Source organism: Haliotis asinina, chromosome 12, assembly GCF_037392515.1.
Source record: "Haliotis asinina isolate JCU_RB_2024 chromosome 12, JCU_Hal_asi_v2, whole genome shotgun sequence".
Taxonomy (NCBI): Eukaryota; Metazoa; Mollusca; class Gastropoda; order Lepetellida; family Haliotidae; genus Haliotis; species Haliotis asinina.
This window is the reverse complement of record NC_090291.1, coordinates 11650001-11669121: the sequence shown is the minus strand read 5'-3', so window position 1 is coordinate 11669121 and position 19121 is coordinate 11650001. Positions and strand designations below refer to the sequence as shown.

Below are 19121 nucleotides of genomic sequence, written 5' to 3'. Positions count from 1 at the left end.
TAATACGACTTGGGTATATCAGAATGGTTTGTTATGCCGATTACTTGTTCAAGCATACCTCAGAATGTGTTTCAGGGATCATTATATTTCTATATTCTCAGGTACATTTACTTGTTGAGTAGATTCACGATAATACCTTGAATTTATTCATGTATTTTTCAATAATGAAAAAAACTGATAATAGTGATATATCTCTAGGCTAAAGGTAGGATTCATTCTACGATTCAGACAATATCACTCACATGTGTGTATATTAAATAAATATCGTTCAGTGTTAATATGTATTCTGGCAGAGGAGGGTGTATGCAATAATTGGCACTTATTGTCAAACGATCTATTATGTAACACCAATGTGACGTCATAGACTGTTACTGACGTTATCGGTTAACCCTAATAGCGATAATGACTACATAAATATGATCTATTTCAGGTGTAATAAACACGTTGCTGTGATGAACGTCATTGTTCTCAGCATCCGCTTCTGAAACAACATGCGTTATATGCGAAGTAGAGGCAAAGCTGTTTTTAAGTCTCTCCAAACCTATACTTACAATATATATTTCAACATGGTTGACAGTAGTCACTCCCAAATTAATGTATTGTACATGACAAAGTCATAGTATGACATATGACATCTGTTATCAGCCCCAGATATTTGCATCTCTTCATCCCTTGCCAACTTATTATCAACTAAACCAGACACAAGAAATGGTTAATCGATGAGGATGTATCTGATAAGGGTACCAGTCGCGGATAAACCGTAACTTTGCTGTGTTGCGACGACTGTTTCAGTCTGTTCTCGGCTGTTTTCGAGTCATAAATGTTTGTAACGTTTGTGTCAAGCCCAAGTTTATAGTTTATTTTGATAAATTATGCCATAGTTTCGATCAATAATATCGTGACTATATTGATATCATTATTTTTTCTGGAATATTTTACTTGAACCCCTAACAACACAACACAAAACGATGATCTTAATTCGAGACTAGGATTTAAGGAAATAGTTCCTCATTTTCTTTTCGGGTTGATGGCATTTGAATCCTATTACATATACACACACGGCCAACATTAGACCAGATCTCCAGAAGCCAAGTCTGAAGGTCAGATTGCCACTGGAGGGCGTCTGATAGGAGTAGAAAGCTCTGTTGTGCTGTGAAACAATGACCAGGCACAATTATATGGACACTTTCACACACCCTTAGGGGTCACTGTTAAATTTTCCTGTTCTGTTTCACAAATGGGGATATTTTCTTGGAGGCAGCTCTGTCTGGGGCTTTGAGGCTCTTTCGGTAACGACTGTTAACTCTGTCCAAATGCCATTGCTTATGGAACTTGGAAACATCTTGGTTGAAGAAAATGTAAAGCATTATGAAAAGTACGAGCTGTCATTTGTACCAGCGGGTTGTCTATTAAGGCAATTTCATGGCATTCCGGATCTGAGCACTGATATTTAAACACATTCACTGGGTAAAGCCCTGGAAATGTGCATGCAGTGAACAAGGCGTAGATATTTATCAGCTGTTTAGCAGTCATGGGTACGTTATATGATAATCATATCAACGCACGAATACAAGAATATCGACATTACCCGCGTCATGTAGCTTTCCTTGTTTTTACTTTTTCAAATTAGTTCTAAACTAACCAGTTCCTTGATGTACACCGATCGCCGATTTAATTCAATCACGTTCGATGTGCCATTGCACGTCTCAGACTTATTCGGAAATCGACAAGCTATTAATTCCGTCAATCAATGCGCGGACGTCGGAGAAGACACCTAAATGTGACATCGACAAGACCATGCTCTTCTTACACTGAGATTGTGTCTAGTCTGAATGAAATGTCTCCTACAGTTCAAGAGGAGCTAGACATTGTACAGAGGCAATTAATTTCATACAAGTGTAGTAAATCAGAGTCTAGTTTAGACGAGGGAAGTTCGCTAACTGTTCTCTTCATGGACTAAGTGTAGGGTTCGTGACCTTTATTAGCCAGACTCATCACATACAATGTGTGGCCTGCGATCTGCGGGTTTCGTATCTATTCATATAAAAAATTCTGTTTTGGACTTGTTTGGAAGGCTGGAAGTAAAAGCGTTAGCTCATCAAGCAGCGAAGACTCCATTCCACGTGTGTGGGGCAAACCATCTCGATATTGCGGCATGATCGCAATTACTTACCAACTCGAGGCAGCCCGTAAATATTACTACAAGGCATTGGTGTAAAATCTGTTTAAATCACATTCTGTTCATAAACCCATTTGTTAAAGAATCACTGTTTGCATACATTAATATTACCTAAGCCGGTAGTGTTTCACCTTGCGTTGCACTGAGAGTGGAACAACGCCTTGCATCCTGATGTTAGGCACACTAGTACTTCCTCAAACCTGTTACGGACATACTGGTTTCTCTGTGCATATATAAACAGCTACGGGTGTAAATATTGTAGTTCTATATCGTGTACGAGGTTGTATGTGTTTTCTTGGACGGATGTCAACAAATCTTGAGTAGTTAGGGATGATAAAGATTACTGTGCTTTTGTATCGAAAAAAATACAAGGATAAAACAACTTGTAATGTAAATGGATTAGATACATTGTGCATTGATTGTGTGTGTGTGCGCGCGTGCGTGCGTGCGTGCGTGTGTGCGTGTGCGTGTGTGTGTGATTCTGTGGGGAAGAGTGGGTGAGAGCGTATTACTAGAGAGGAGCGAGAAAGAGGGAGAGAGAGAAGAGAGAGAGGGGAAGAAGAGGGGGGAGAGAGAACAGCGAAACGAGAGAGAAAGGTGTGTGTGTGTGTGTGTGAGAGAGAGAGAGAGAGAGAGAGAGAGAGAGAGAGATGGCATTTGTTTATGAGATCAGTAAAATCTAAAACTCTACTTATCGTGAATCCAAACCCATTTCACCTCACCTCTCTTCAACCGTGGACGTGTAATCTTTAAATACTTCACATTAGGGACATGTACATGTACACTACCTTGTATGAAATCTATACCAAGTATTTCCCCATGGGCCTATAAACAGCACAGATAAAACACATCTTTTTTATCATTCATTCACTGGAAATATACACTGACAATTTATCGTTTATTTTGGAAATGAAATCGACATCAGTGCGCTGCACAATACCGTTATGTGTCATTAACGCCAGCTACCGTGCTGTACTGTAATAGGGTCAATCTCTCGGCAAACGCGCACATAAATGAAATGTACATTAATCAATATCACATACACCACTGTCGATCATTAATCCAACGTTGTTTGGCCTATCGCTAATGGCTGCATGTGTAATCGATGGGATAATAGGATGATGTATTGCAAAACAAACCCTGAATGAGACAGCAAATACATCTCCGCTTGTAAAACAAGACTCCCACACGTGGAGAGTGCCACATTGAGGAACAGACAACCGGGCATTCACTCTGTTAGGTATTGAATCCCAGAAGTGATACTGTCGCTCTTACAAAAACTAACAAAAAGTGGCAAAATTCAATATGTCGCAGTGTCTCAATGTTTCACATTTTAAGGGTTGTTATACACAATCTGAAAAGTTGCAAGACATATTTTGACCTTGTAGGTTGTTGCTATGTTCCAATGTCGCCCTATGGATAAATAAAGAAAAATATTATCCAAGTACATAAGGACAATGCCAAAACGTCCCGTGGTTGCACTTTTGTTAATTTTGACACCTTTTGCTTGAGTTCGTAAGAGCAACAATGTCCTTTCTGGGATTCCATAGTTAATCAGTTTATAAATGTCGACCTACAGACAGGTCTGTACAGACATACAGACATAAACATCAGATGAAAAGACCCGAACCTTTTTATATCAGACATGTACAATGAGTAATCAAGTTTAGTTTACGCTGTTTTTAGCAATGGGCGAAACACCCGAAATGGGTTTAACACATTGTATCCAGACGATAAAACTCTGGCCTCCTATGTGACGAACGAACGCTTTAACCACAAGGCTACCACACCGCACCTTAATAACACACACCGCGGAAAGTCATACATGTGATTACTACCTTTCGACCTCTGTACATTAATAGACATATGTCATACTCTATGTTATTTGGTATGAATCAATAATACGTCAATTATCGCCTTTCCTGACATCCGTAAGTCCAACGCTCTTGATAATCAGTCTCGATTATCCGCTAAAATAGATTGTTCTAAAACAATAGTTCATGTTATGATGCTCAACTTCTCTTGTAAGAAACAACTCAGTCCAGACAATTCATTTACCGCGACATGCTACAATTGGCGCACAATTCCATCAGAATGCCATTTAATAACTACCATCCCGTTATTAAAACACAAATATTTTTGTAACAAAATAATTACATTTCCTTCGTTACAGATGCATCTGATATTTCAAAGCCACAGGCATTTGGCAGGTATTACGTAATTCAATTACAATGACAGATTGATTGATTAGGAAATACATTAGTTTTGACAGCTGTTGTCTCAATACAAACTGTGTCTACTGAATGGATAAACATTAGTGATCATGCACTAAAGAAACTTGTACAGTGTAGTGTAAGGTTTACAATGGCAATCGAGCGATCAATTCATGTATTGATTAATCCCTCAATGCGAGCTACATTATCGAACATTTTTAGCGTCACTTTTTTTTCTACACATAGTCCTTAAGAGGTAGCCATAACACTGTGACACGAGTAGAAAGACGATGCCAGATTGGCATGTTTCGAGCGCGTGTTGATTACGGTCATACAGTCTACTGCTGCTGTTCGATGACGTTCTCAAATGAGGTAAGAGCTTAACAAAAAAGTTGTGAAAAAGTTGTGAAAAAGTTGGAATTCCGATAAAACATCACATGAAGCCGCATCATCTTCTCATATTGAGCAAGTGAAGACCCAGGTTTGAATTGATCTCTTGTGACCCATGCTTGTCACAAGAGGCGACTACCTGGATCCGAATCATGGTGGTCAGGCTCGCAGACTTATTTCGTTTATTTACAGACCGCCGCCATATAGCTGGAAGATTGTGTGGCGCGAAACTAAACCTTTTCACGTCTCATACAGAACGGCATGGAGAAGCATTAATAAATTTAACAAAATTATCCAGATTAAATTAAAGTGAATCAAATTCATTTCAAAGCACATGTGACAGCTGTGTTCGCCTACCGTGGAAATGGAACGTACGGTGACGTTGATTTCTCTCCCCGGGGAAAACAAGCTCAATAAATTTTTCCAAAACGAAAAAAATCGCTAGTAACATGTAATTTGACAGGCATTACTGCGATGCCACTTGTATACCTATTTCACCAAATGAATGTGGTTAATGTATAATGAGACCAGCATATTACTGGCTGCTAGAATTTCAAGTGCGTTGCAGGAGCAGAGTGGATACGGGTGTTTGTCATCCTTCGGTTGGTTGAACCATCCCTTTGACCGTGGATTTTAACTATGTACATGTGTAGTGCCGTGATATCTGAAATAAGTTCCAAACAAGACAGTAGATTGACCCGGAGTTTAAAGAGTTCGGCCGTTATGCCGGTTCGACGTCGTTGCCCCACGTGACGACCCGTTGAATGGTCAATGTACATCTTACTTTGTGACAGGTAGCTTCAGTTTAAACCTAAAGTTTACAATTCTAAAATTTGCAAAATCTCAGAGACAGTGTCTTTTAATTACGTGAAACATTATTTTGATGCAATGAAGGAATGGCAGGGAGAAAAAGAATTAATAAAAGAAGAGCCAGTGAGCAGGATTTCACGTCATTCTCAGAGGTATGATCATGATTCGGGGTAAAGGAAATGGTCTTCATGGACACTACCTGCAAGGGGAATTGAACCCGAATATGACCCATCTGTAAGAAGAACGTAGTCCATTGTCCGGAGTGAAGTCTGAATTCTCAGGAATTTCATAACGATATGTTTGCACAGTCTCGACAAAGGTATTGCACTTCATGGCAATTTTGAAAATTCATTTCTGCACAGTAGCATGCCGAAGAAAAACTAATTTAATCATGTAGCTGTGTAACATGACACAGGAGGCCGGATGAGAATCTCATCTTCCCAGCAACCTCGTCATGCAATATATAGGTAGAGCTTTTTACCAGGTGAAAAAATACGGAAAACGAGCGTTGAGGTTGTAGACGAGGAATGTTCTGTAAACATACGGTTGACCTGAAAGGCTTTATCAGAGTAAATACACATCCTATTGGGACATAATAAGCTGACAGGCCAGCATAAACACGAGCCGCCATGTTATAATTAATAGGAAAGGACAGCACGAGATGCTGTTATATACGGAACCGTGAAGGTCCCGGGGTAGGTAGCCCTTCAGCAACCCATGCTTGCCATAAAAGGCGACTATGCTTATGGTAAGAGGCGACTAACGGGATCGGGTGGTCAGGCTCGTTGACTTGGTTGACACATGTAATCGGTTCCAATTTGCGCAGATCGATGCTCATGTTGTTGATTACTGGGTTGTCTGGTCCGGACTCGATTATTTACAGACCGCCGCCATATAGCTGGAATATTGCCGAGTGCGGCGTCATATCCGATGAAGTTACGAGGGGATGTTGATAACAAGCTGATATTGTATAAAAGGACTGAAGCGGCAGCAGTAGTAGAAGTAGTTGTAATTGTAGAGGTTGTAGTAGACATAACAACTGCAGTACTATAAGCAGTACGAGAGGTATAGACAGTAGTTTCTGCAATAGCAGCCGTGGTAGTAGTTGCAGCAGAGGCAGTAGTAGGTGGTGGTAGTGGCAGTAACAGTTTTAGCAACGTTGTAGTAGTAGTGGCGATTGCAGTAGTTGTAGTAGCAGCAGTGCCAGTAGTAGCAGTAGTAGTATCACTAGTGCTACCAGAAAGAAAGAGAGTGATTGAGTTGAGTTTTACGCCGCACTCAGCAATATTCCAGCTATATGCGGGCTATCTGTAAATAAGAGTCTGGATCGGACAATCCAGTGATCGATCTGAGAACCGTTGACGTGTTAACCAAGTCAGCGAGCCTGACCACTCGATCCCGTTAGTCGCCTCTTACGAAAAGCATAGTCGCCTTTTATGACAAAAGAAAGAACGAAAGAAGAAAGAAAAACAAATATTGACCCATGTAAATGGATATGTAACAAAAGTAATGACAAAAATGACAAAAACTTCGGCCCATATCACAACAAACAGTACAAACCGACACAGAATTAAAATCTGAAAGAACAGCAGTAAACGCACTAATAGTAGTTATAGTAAAGGTATTTATCACATTGGAGTGTAGACGCTATCCCGAGGTACTCGAAGGCACTACTGTATGTGGCCGAAAACAGAGGATCTATAGCCCATCGTATAGACATGACCTTACCGTAGGTCATGTTTCTGATGTAACTACTGCACACTAGGATGTAACTGTGATTACAGTACGAAACGTGACATTACATTAGTATATGCAATATGACGGAAATGAGCCTCTCGGTGATTACTCGGATAATTCTCGACACGTGACTGAACCATGTAAGTAGACTTTAGAGATTTGTTTTATCAACCTTCTCACATGTATTACGCGACTTTCTTCAACCTGTCCACAACAATAGGCTTTTATCTAATGATCGTGCAATCGGCGGGAACAATGAGTAATCATTGCTTACTCTAACATGTAAATACCAGGACAGCTGGGTATCCCTCTTGTGCAGGTGTTCATCATTCTCACGGAAGACTCGGTTTCGATTCCTAACGGTTTGGAACATCATCCCGATATCCCTTACTATTGATAAATTACAATGTTTTAGAGTGTCGGGTTTTCAACCTTTGTGACCTGGATGAAAATGATAAATGATCGCCAATACGTGGCAATATTAGCTGAAATGCGTGGTAGGGCATCTAATAAATTAGACTCATCACGCGTGAACACCTTTACCAAGAACCTACTTTGCACTACCGTTCATGTGAACACTTCTGAACGACTTTATAAAAACTATTTGTGGTAAATTGTATTATTTTAACTGTTAAAAATCTATGATGACTACAATATACACACGAGTGGAGCGTGAAAGTGTATGTTGGGGATCGAACCAGGTATTTGGCATGACAAACTGACGCTTTGCAACTACTGCTAGACACATATTAGATGATCCTGCGCACTAAACGCATTTGTTACAAGAAAGGCGGTACAACGAATTGGGCGAGCACACTTGGCTTCTACAGGTAGCTTGACGATTATGCACGTGCAATACATGCTAACCGTGACATGAAATCAACACCGCATATTCCTTCGAATGAAAAGACTGCAATTTCAGGCATAAGATACTGATATTCCACGCTAACCTTTAGTTAAGACGAAGACAAATAGATGATTGGGGCATTGACAAGCATTCTAGATATTCAACAATTTTGTTAAAAAAAACAGGAAAATAATCGGTGGTCCTAAACATATTTGTTCAGTATATTGTGTTGATTCAATTCGTTGGGATTGTACCTGTTCCCAAATCGAGTGTGCTATAACAACAATTCATGCGTGAAACGCATGGGGGGGGGGGGGGGGGGTGAACTTCTCGATATTTATCAGACAACCTGTCTCCCTCTTGTTTCAAGTGGATCGTTCTGTGGGGCGTTCCGAAGTATGCAAATTGGGGTCATTTGTCAGGTCGTGGATCATCTTATATGTGTTTACCAGTAGACCACGTCACAGGATAAACAGTAATATCAAATATTATAATGTCGAGCTTTCACTTTCTTTGACTAAAACCAGTAATGTTTTGAAACTGGTGCCTGAATTACTGGGCTTTACTATCAGCTGAACATTTACACATCAGTATTTTTGTTGTACAATACGGTATTCTGAATATTAAAAGTACATGAAGGAAGTAGATATATAATCGCATCTCGACCAGACATGCCTGTGATGACATCACTAGCATTGGTCTATCCATTGATTGACTGATTGTTGTTTAACGCCACACAAAGTTATATTCAAGGTGTATTGCGGCGGTATGTAAATCGTCGAATCTGGACCAGACTATCCAGTGATCACCATGAGCATCGATATGTGCAGTTGGTGAGTTTAGTTTTACGCCGCACTCAGCATGTGAAGTTGGGATACGATGACATGTGTCAGCTCAGTCAGGGAAAATGACAACACGATCCTGTTAGTAGCATCTTACAACAAGCATGGGTTACTGAAGATCAATATAACCCGGAGTCTAACACGGGTTTGCCTCAGATGAAACTGGTTTGATCTATCCAAAGTGACATACGACTATGTACATCACCAAGTCACCAAGCCAGACCACCTGATCCCGTTAGTCTAATCTGACAAGTATGAGTTGCTAGAGACAAATTTGAACCTTGATCTTCACGGGGTGATCAATCAATAATAGAAGCATTATTAATATACAGCTATAAATAAATATATATGATCACACGTTAATATTGAGAGTGCATTTGAGCAACAACGCCTACCTGTGACTGCCGTGTTACCGAATACCTGTAATCCCACGTGTCTCTCGTTTAACGAGCACGCAAACACAAAAATGCCGACCAGGTAGCACTAGCTCACCTACATGCTGTACCTGTAATCTACAAAATGACGGACATACCTGGGCATAAGGTGATCACGTTTTTTGGCCAGGTGCAACGTTATGCCAGTCGCAGTTTGCCCCAGATGACAGGATGTTGGCTTGAGAACCTCGTTCAGTCAGTTTCGTGTTTATTTCACTTCGCTGTCAAGAAAAGAAATGAACATCAGTGTCACCGCGCCCGTGCGATGTAATAGACAGCGTGTAGATAAGGTCCGTGATTAACGGGAGTGGTGACGTGTGTGATTTATTTCATGTTTCTCTCTTGTTTCGTTCGCCTTGATGAAACTGCTAACGTGTTGAACTAGGCACTCGCAATGCTGAGATTCCTATGTATCTGTGTGAGCGAGGAGTGAGTCAGTGAGTTGATTGTGATTTGAAGCCACTTTATAGTATTTAAGCAATATGACAAGGGTGATCTGTAAATAACAGTATCTGAGTGCGTGTGTGAGTGAGAGTGAAATATATCCAAAGAAGAGGTATCCTTTCAGTACAAATCTGAAGAAGTGAGTGAGCATGGCTTTACGCCTCTTCTAGCAATATTCCCGCAATATCAGGGCCGCGAACACTAGAAATGGGCTTTACATACTCTACTCATGTGGGAAATCGAACCCGAGTCGAGAGCAAACGCCAGGCTACCCCACCATGCTTTCCATAAAAGAAGACTCCGCTTGTCGTAAGAAGCGACTAACGGGATCGGGTGGTCAGGCTCGTTAACTTGGTTGACACATGTCATCGGTTCCCAATTACGGAGATTGATGCTCTTACTGTCGATCACTGAATTGTCTGGTACGGACTCGATTATGTACAAACCGCCTCCATATAGCTGGAATATTGCTGCGAGCGGCGTAAAACTTAATTCACTCACTCACTTATAGAGTGACTGAGTGAGTCTAGTTTTACGCCGCGTTTAGCAATATTCCAGCAATATCACGGCGGGGGACACCAGAAAATGGGCTTCACACACTGCACCCAAGTGGGGAATCGAACCCGGGACGTCAGCGTGACGAGCGAACGCTTTAACTACTGGACTTTAATCACAGCGTCATAGTTTAGAGAAATGAATCAGAGATGCATTGCTTCTCGGTGGGTCAACGTAACCAGGTCATACGGGTAAATAATTGTTTCAACGTCGGTTTGACCTATATTCCAGTAACATCATGACGTGTCATCTTAATGTGAGTGAGTGGGTTTAGTTTTACGCCGCTTTTAGCCATATTTCACACATAACGCCCCTCTGGGAATCGAACCCGAGTCTGTGACGTGCGGAGCAGTGCTTTAACCACTAGGCTAGCCCTGGATGAACTGGGATTCGAAATGCGACTTAGGTGACTTTGCCTCAATGAAAAGCTGAAAAGCCAGACATCACTGATAATCTAAACTGAATCAGAGCCATCAACTTATTGCCACAAATAGGTCAAAATTCTAAAATTCATCACCTCACGGCAAAAGTATGATAAATGTCAATGTTTAATGAGTATATGTTCAACAATAATCCTCCAAATCCCTTTTAGAAATAAAATCAAATCTCGGGTCTTATCATATATTTGAAACTACCAAAAACACAAAGGTCACATTAACGTAAATGGTTTTCATAACAGCACATAGACGAGGCTTGATTAATTCTATAAGGTAAATATGTGATTTTCTTTCTCATAAAGACCAGTGTCTGTCGGTGTCTCTCGACATTGTTTTTTTGAAAAATACACAGAAACCCAAAGAAGTGAGAGTGCATGGTTTTAGCAATAGTCTAGCAATACATATGGCGGCTGGGAATGGTACCCAGGTTATGACGTGACGACTCAACGCTTTAACCGCTAGGGTACCCAGTCGCCCATCGAATAAGTCTGCAAAACGGCGACTTGCTACATCCTGAATCTCATCTTCTCAATATGAGAGAATTGTTTTCCTCTTGTATTTGTGTTTTTCCAACCTGCAAAAAAAAGGCCGCCTCTGCTGAATGAGTTACTTTTGTTTTACGCCGCAGATCATAACATTCCAGCTATATGGCCATGGTATGTAAACAATCCAGTCAGTTCAGTGATCAACAGCATGAGCATCGATCTACACAAATGGGTTACGATGATCGGCACAAGAAATGGGCTTGATGAATACTACCTACGTGGGGAATAGAACCCAATATTTGACAACAGAAGAACGTAACCCCTTGCCCGGAGTGAATGCCGCCATTCGAAGGAATTCCATAACGAGCTGAAAGCAATAAATGATCAACAATACGAAGCAATGTTAGTAGCTGAAATGCATTGTAGAACATGTAACCAGTTAAACTCAACACAAGCGAACACCTTCACCTCTGACCTACTTTGCACGACCTCTCATGAACCATTACGACTATCTAGCACGTATCTTCACAATGATCATAATGGTGAGTCAAATTAAATGTTTTAGCACCAACTTCTGTGTATGTTATCGTGCATGGCAATTGACGTGACTGTGCATTGCAGCTAAGGGACTTCATACTTTCTAACATGTCATTGCAATTAAACTCAGTGGCGTGGTCAATGCGCTGGTCAGTGCGCTGGTTAGTGGGCCACACCACAAAAGTGATCACACACGTGGTCACACACGACCACAGTGCGATAGTCTCGTCACGATGAAACGGTTGTCAGGTGACTGAGTCACTGGAATTCTGTTGTGTTACCAAAAGATCTGTTTTGTTTGTTAGTTGTTTAACATCACACTCAGCAATATCGCATAATTGACGGTGGTCTATAAATAATGGCGTCTGGACTGAAACAGACCATTCAGTGATCAACATCATGAGCATGAATCTACGTAGTTTGGAAATAATGACATGTTGAACCAAATTAGCGGGTCAGACGAGCTGATTCCGTTGGTCGTTACTTATGACAAGCATGGGTTACCGAAGATCAAATTCTTACCCAGACCCCTAAATAAAAAAACCCCAAAAGCATAGCACCCCCCCCCCCCCTCCTCCCCAACCCACTACCCGCCCCCAAAAGAAACCCCAAAAAACAAAACAAAACAAAACAAAAACAAAACAAAAACAACAAATTACACAAAACCAAGCAAACATACAAACAAAACCACTATGGTTTCACCACTAAAAGTGCATAACTGCATCCAAAACCTTAGCTTAACCACCAATCCTTTGAAACATTGCCAGTCAATTGCTTTTATGATGAACAAGCTAATGTTTGGGGGAAACTCATTCAATGATCGTTACGTCGGCTGGTATGCAAAAAAACATCTAAGAGATAAAGTAGCAAACAGTAAATTCATTCAATATTGCAATTAATCCAAGCCCATATTTCAAGATTAAACGCAAAACACATATGATAAATGAGTGATTGATTATGTAATCATTTGAATATTTAATAAAGGTAGAGCTAAATATATATTCGTCGTGGACTATGTTCCACCGCTTCCAAGTACTCATAGCATGACTGATTGCATTCCTTTTGTTCTGTGCGATTTAATGTCAATACATTGTTGCTATATTCAACTTGCATTAATGTATGGCTAGACGTAGATTTGTGTATTTGATATCTATTTTGATAGTAATCACCATCAGTGATAAAGATTACCGCCGAGTTAGAAGACAGAAAATAGACTTGGAAACGACACCGATATATTCCGTCTCGATGACGGCCGTCATATAATGACGTCACGTGACTCGTGCGTATGTCAGAGGTCATTGTGTCACGATAGAAATGGAAGACACGTGGGCTCAATACATACCGTATCTTCTATTGCTGCAGAAAACTGGCTTCACACACAATTGTCGTGGCATGTGTTTGGTTCGTTTATTCAACCACGGCTGAGAGAATGAGTGATAGAGCGAGCGAGAATTGTTTTAAGCCGCACGATTCACAGCAATACTGCAGAGTGCAATACAGGTAATCAACCTGTTACACCTGTCTTGGACATAGTGGTTTCCTTGTTCATCTACAAACAACCATTGATATAAATATTGCAGTTCTATCTCACGTATGTGGTTTCTTGAGCGGATTTCAATAACTGAAATTTGAATTATATCATGAATAACTCGAAAAATATTAAGAATAAAACAACATACAAAGATTAACACGTAACTCATTCGTGATTCTGTGTATTACTAACCAGAGAGAGAGAGTGAGATGGAGAGAGATGGAGACAGAGAAAGACAGAGAGAGAGAGAGAGAGAGAGAGAAAGAGAGAGAGATGCATTGTTTGTGTATAGGTGCAATAATCCCCCAGCAGTCTGGCAAGATACCCTGACCCTGATTCTAACCCTAACAACTAGCAAGCATTTTAACAAGAGTCTGGCAAGATACCCTGATCCTGATTCTAACCCTAACAACTGGCAAGCATTTTAACAAGAGCCTGGTGAAATAATCAGCTGAGTAATGACTGTTTGTTTATTTCCCAATTATTTCTAAACCCTTTGCATCTCTGTCAGCAATGCTATCCTGTTGACGTGCACGATATTCTTTTGTTAGTTTGGCGTACAGACCCTGAAGCAAATATATCCAAGCACACGGAAGTCTAGAAAACGTGGCATGTCTTTATTTCCTTAGCTTCTGAAAATGAAGAAAGTCTCGGGGCTCCATTTCATTATATAATTCTTTTTTTCACTATGCCCTTTTCAGTAAAATATGTTCATTTCAGAGATTAGTTGTTAGTCTACCCTGATGCTCGAGAGGCGCTAATTTCACTGGTACACAAAAGGTTTTTAACATTTCGGGCACTTAATCCTGACACTGTGGTTAATAAACCGAAATATAATCACTGATCTGACAGTTTCATGTAGTTCCTTACCAAATCGGGGCTTTGTCCATTTCCATCTTATCCTTGAATTATCACAAAGGGTGTCAATGATAGCCACCAGAGTCATATTAACACACTGTGGAATTTATCTTACCTTGCACAAATATGTCCCAGGAGTTGTTCATGAATCAATGGTAAAATAGTACAACACGTTTATCACTCACAGAACATGGGGAATCCAGTCGTCGTAAAGGTTAATGTCGGTATAAATCAAAACTCGTGTCTGTAATGATGGCCGTGCTGCGAAGACCATAAAACCACGATCTCCCATCAAACCGCATGTCAACACGTTGCAGTCGACGCTGAGGCCGACTGCCGTTCATCAGTCAAGCAGAGAAAAGACCTAAGTAAACGTAGGCCCCGGAGATAGCACAAATGGAATCCTTTGCCGGAATTCTGACAGAGGTTCTGAGAGTGGTGCCGTGGAGATCAGATTGCCAGTGATAAAGGACTTCCTTCGACTGGATCTGTGGCAATGTTGACATTGTGTAAACGATATCTCTACATAAACTTTAACATTATAACACATCTGGTCGGGCGTGTTTGAAGGAGGCTCTTCGCATTGTTGCGAGAGCCACGGAGCCAAGGAGCCTTGGAGCCGTTGTTAGACAATCGGTGCAGCTCTGATAGACTGTTTTGAGAACAGCTGACGGTTTTGGTTGATTGTAAAAGTCGTGGGTTCAATCAATATGGCTGTTACCTTTACATGCGATTTGAGAGTTGCGATTTGAATATTCCAGTTGACGGTATATAAATCATATATAGCAAACAAGAGACGGCAACCGGTTTTAACAAGAATAATTAAATGAATTAGTGTAGCTTTTTTGCAATAATACAGCTATATGGCGGGGGTGTATAAATAATGGAGTGTGGACCAGACAATCCAGTGATCAACATCATGAGTATCTAGACTGTGACAACAACATTAAGTAGTATATTTTCGCAAATGACATTTGTAAAATATGAAAAATGGACAGGCAATGAATATTGAATAGAATTCATTAAATAGCGATGCCAATCTGAAACTGCTTCATGTTCGATCTCGTCTGTTATAGCCCGTCACATAAGTGACGGGTCACACAGTGCACCTGAGGAGTCTTGAGACTATTTGTTTACTGTGCTTCCGCTAAAAACCTGTTTTGAAATAAAACCGTGGCAGCTGTGAGCTGGTAATGAGATGCAAAAAACGTGAGAATCCACTTCATTTCTAAAACTCAGTACAACGATACATATGGAAAAAGTGAAAAAATTCTCTCGTTTGGCATCTTTCAGTTTAGCCCCTCTTTGTCATTATTCACAGACCCCCGCCATATTGCTGGAATATTTCTGAGTGCGACGTAAAACTAAACTCACACACTAAGTCTCATTATCTCGAAGGCCTGAAGGTCGAGGTCAAGGTTCCTGTGTTTGTTTGCACAGTAAAACAACACCAGTAGCATTACATCCATCCGACTGTTGCCTTTAATTACTCTAGGCTCCAACATACAAGCTAGTGATTGACATTCTGAGCAACGGTAATGTGGTCGGGTCTGCATGGACGCTTCATAAGACAAGAGTTTGCTGGAGACGCGGTATCGTCATGGTTCTTCAAATCGGAAGGTATAAGTATCATCGCCGTGCTTATTCTATCCACATCCTGTCAATGAAGTATGCTTTACCTATTCCAATGAAAAAGTGAGTGCGTTTAGCTATATGGCGGCGGTGTGTGAATGATCGAGTCTGAACCAGACAATCCAGTGATCAAAATCATGAGCATTGTTTTAACTGGGATGTGATGACATGTCAACAAAGTCAGCGAGCCTGACCACTCCTATCCCGTTAGACGTTACATTATCGTTAGCAAACATACGTGGGACTCTAGGGTGGCCTAGTGGTTCAAACATTCGCTCGTCACGCTGAAGGTCTGGGTTCCAATCCAACATTTATACAATATGTGGCCCATTTCTAGTGGTTCAAACATTCGCTCATCACGCTAAAAGTCTGTTTTTTTCCACCAATTATACAATGTGTGACCCACGTCTTGCGTTCCCTGATATCAATGGAATACGGAACGGCCTCAAATCATATTCACCGAGCGTTGGCAATCCCAATACCACACACATACAGACGTTATATATCCACTTTGAGTAATTAGGGACGCCAGTGAGCTTTACCTTAGGGCCTGAAGACTTAAAATATCACATGACCGAATTCTGAAATAATTTAATTCCGCTTTTGAATATATAACCAGGAGCATTTTTTTCAGAAACACAGTACCTAAAGACTAATGAGGAAGATACCTAATGGCGTTAAATATGAGACAAGATTATAAGCCTTGTTTGGGGATTAAAGTAAGCTTGAAATGAGCGATCGATGACTACCTTAAGGAGATACAACTAATACTTTGCAATGTTAATTTGTTAAAGTGATACTTGAACAAAATACTAGTTTATGAATTTCCACGTCCACTACAAAACATATGTTAACATGTACCTGCAACAAAAATATCCGAAATCGTGCGGATGTCTACATACTGTAGCAAGTCTGTTTTTCTACAGCTTCAATAAGCATGGGTAAATGAGTAAGTATGGTGTTTCGCCGCTCTTAGCACCATACCAGCATTATCTGGGACACCAGAAAGGACTTCGCACATTGTACCCACGAGGGGAATCGAACCCGGGTCTTCGACGTGACGAGCACACGCTTTAACTACTGGGCTACTCCACTGCCTCTCGAACAAACAAAAAAGATATTGACTTGCCACATCGGGACTTTCATCTTGTGGAAATGGAGATCATGTTAAGACGTATGTCTATATGAGAGAACTCTTTACAGTGAAAGCTGTCAAAACCGGCATCTGTCTAATCCAGCAAGTTGTCAACACCGGCATAAAATCTAAGTCCCTTCCATGGCTTGTACATTTATCATCAGCTTTACAGTCCAGCACATCGTCTAAAACGGATGATTTCTTCAGCCCCAATGGGCGCCGGATTAGACAGCTTCCACTGTACATAGTTTAGTTGTGTCCGCCTCAGCTGAGTCAGTTGTATGCCGCATTTACTCGTGGCAGTATTGAAACTACATGGCCGCTGCCTGTACATAATCTAGTCTGGATCAGAGAATCCACTGATCAACAGTATGAGCATCGATCTATGCAGCTGTGAGATACCGTGATGTGTGTCATTTCAGCAACGACGCCAGAAATGGGTTTCACCAATTGTACCCATGTGGGGAGTCGAACCCGGGCATTCGAGTCGAACCCGAGCCAGCGCTTTAACCACTCAGCTACCTCACCGCTCCTATTATGCATGAACATAAGATATATTCTTGGTGCACCATTCGATGACATACTATTAGACAAAAAAAGGAAAGAAAGAAAAGAAAAAATATTTAAAAAAAAACACTGAAAAATATACCGTCAGTTTAGAGACTAAATATTGACCTGTATTTTTTGCCCATGTCGCCGCTGGGAGTCCATGCTGACACGTGGTCCCACGGCTGAGCGTCCATCCACATTTGAAAATTCGAGCAAGCAAAAGAATGTTAAACCGACTCTGACAATGAACACTATTGTCAGTGCAGGTTTCGCCTCGGGATGTGCTGTCAAAAAGATCTTAACCGATTTTGAAAAGACGCTCAGCTGGGAAATCTTAATTTTTTTAACCAACTCTGTGTTAGAAAATGTTTCTACTTTCATGGATTCTGGAGAGGATTTGGAAGTTTACGCACTTTGAGCAATATTTCATTTACATCACGGGGTACTGGGTAAGCGTGAGGGAAAAGCTCAAGGGAGTGCCGGTGATGGAGAATTAGGTAACTCAAGGATGTTTTCTGACGACCCAATGTTCACAATAGGCCTGATCTGGGAACATTCCTGACCTAAAGTTTGATTAGGTTGGTGGAATTGTTGGCTAGTTAGTTGATAGAGTCGGTTGCTGATTTGGGGACCACTTGCTTTGTGAATAGGTATTTTTGTTTGTTGTTGATTGACCTTAGCAATATTCTGCCTATACGACGGAGGTTTGTAAATAATCAAACCTGAACCAGACACCAGTGATTGACATCGTGATCATCGATCTACGCAAATATCTGTGTGATGAAGATCACAGGTGGTGGGATAGCCTAGTGGTTAAAGTGTTCGCTCGTCACACAGAAGATCCGGGTTCGAATCCCAAAAATGAAACTCATTTCCGGTGTCCTCATGATATTGGTGAAATATTGCTAAAATCTGCCTTACCCACTCACTCAGTGATGATCAGGTCTAACTCGGCCTCTACAAGTGAGAAGTATCGGAGCCAATTGAAGACAAATACATCTATTCATTCCTCGCATTGTCTGTCGCCATGGCGAGCGTCATAGTACCCACCTAGGACACACACAGTAGGCTGCAGTCTACATCAATACTGCACCACCAGTAATCTCCAATGCGTGTTCCGTAGGCTAATGATACTTGAAACTTAATAGGATTATTCGATCGATATCTCGTACATGGTCCGATCATCAGTCCAGTTCTGAGTGGACACACTACGCTAAGGAGCTGTTACCTGTCCCCTTCTTTTATGGAACGCTTCGCGCCGTGTAAACACTTTGAATAAATGTAAATCAATCATTGTAAAAAGCAAGAAATCCATACACTATCTGTGATCATGACGTAGATAGATGAGACGTCCGTGGAAGGGATGTCTCATACATTAGTAAAATGTTTACGAGGCTGTTTCTCAGTGAAAACAATTTCGCGTCTCAAAGAAATGAAAAATAGTCTTTACTCATACCCAAACAAGTCAACTATTTTAATGGTTAGTCTTTTTATCACATGACAACC

The 19121-nt window shown here is 40.9% G+C and overlaps 1 protein-coding gene across 1 annotated transcript in view; it reads right to left on the bottom strand.

Moving 5' to 3' along the window:
• The window catches only part of LOC137258116 (uncharacterized), a 115615-nt gene that overhangs the window by 49167 nt on the left and 47327 nt on the right, over window positions 1-19121 (bottom strand). The window contains exon 3 of the mRNA XM_067795677.1: window positions 9551-9673. The gene's annotated coding sequence lies outside the window, so the exon portion shown is untranslated. The remainder of the gene's footprint in view (window positions 1-9550; window positions 9674-19121) is intronic.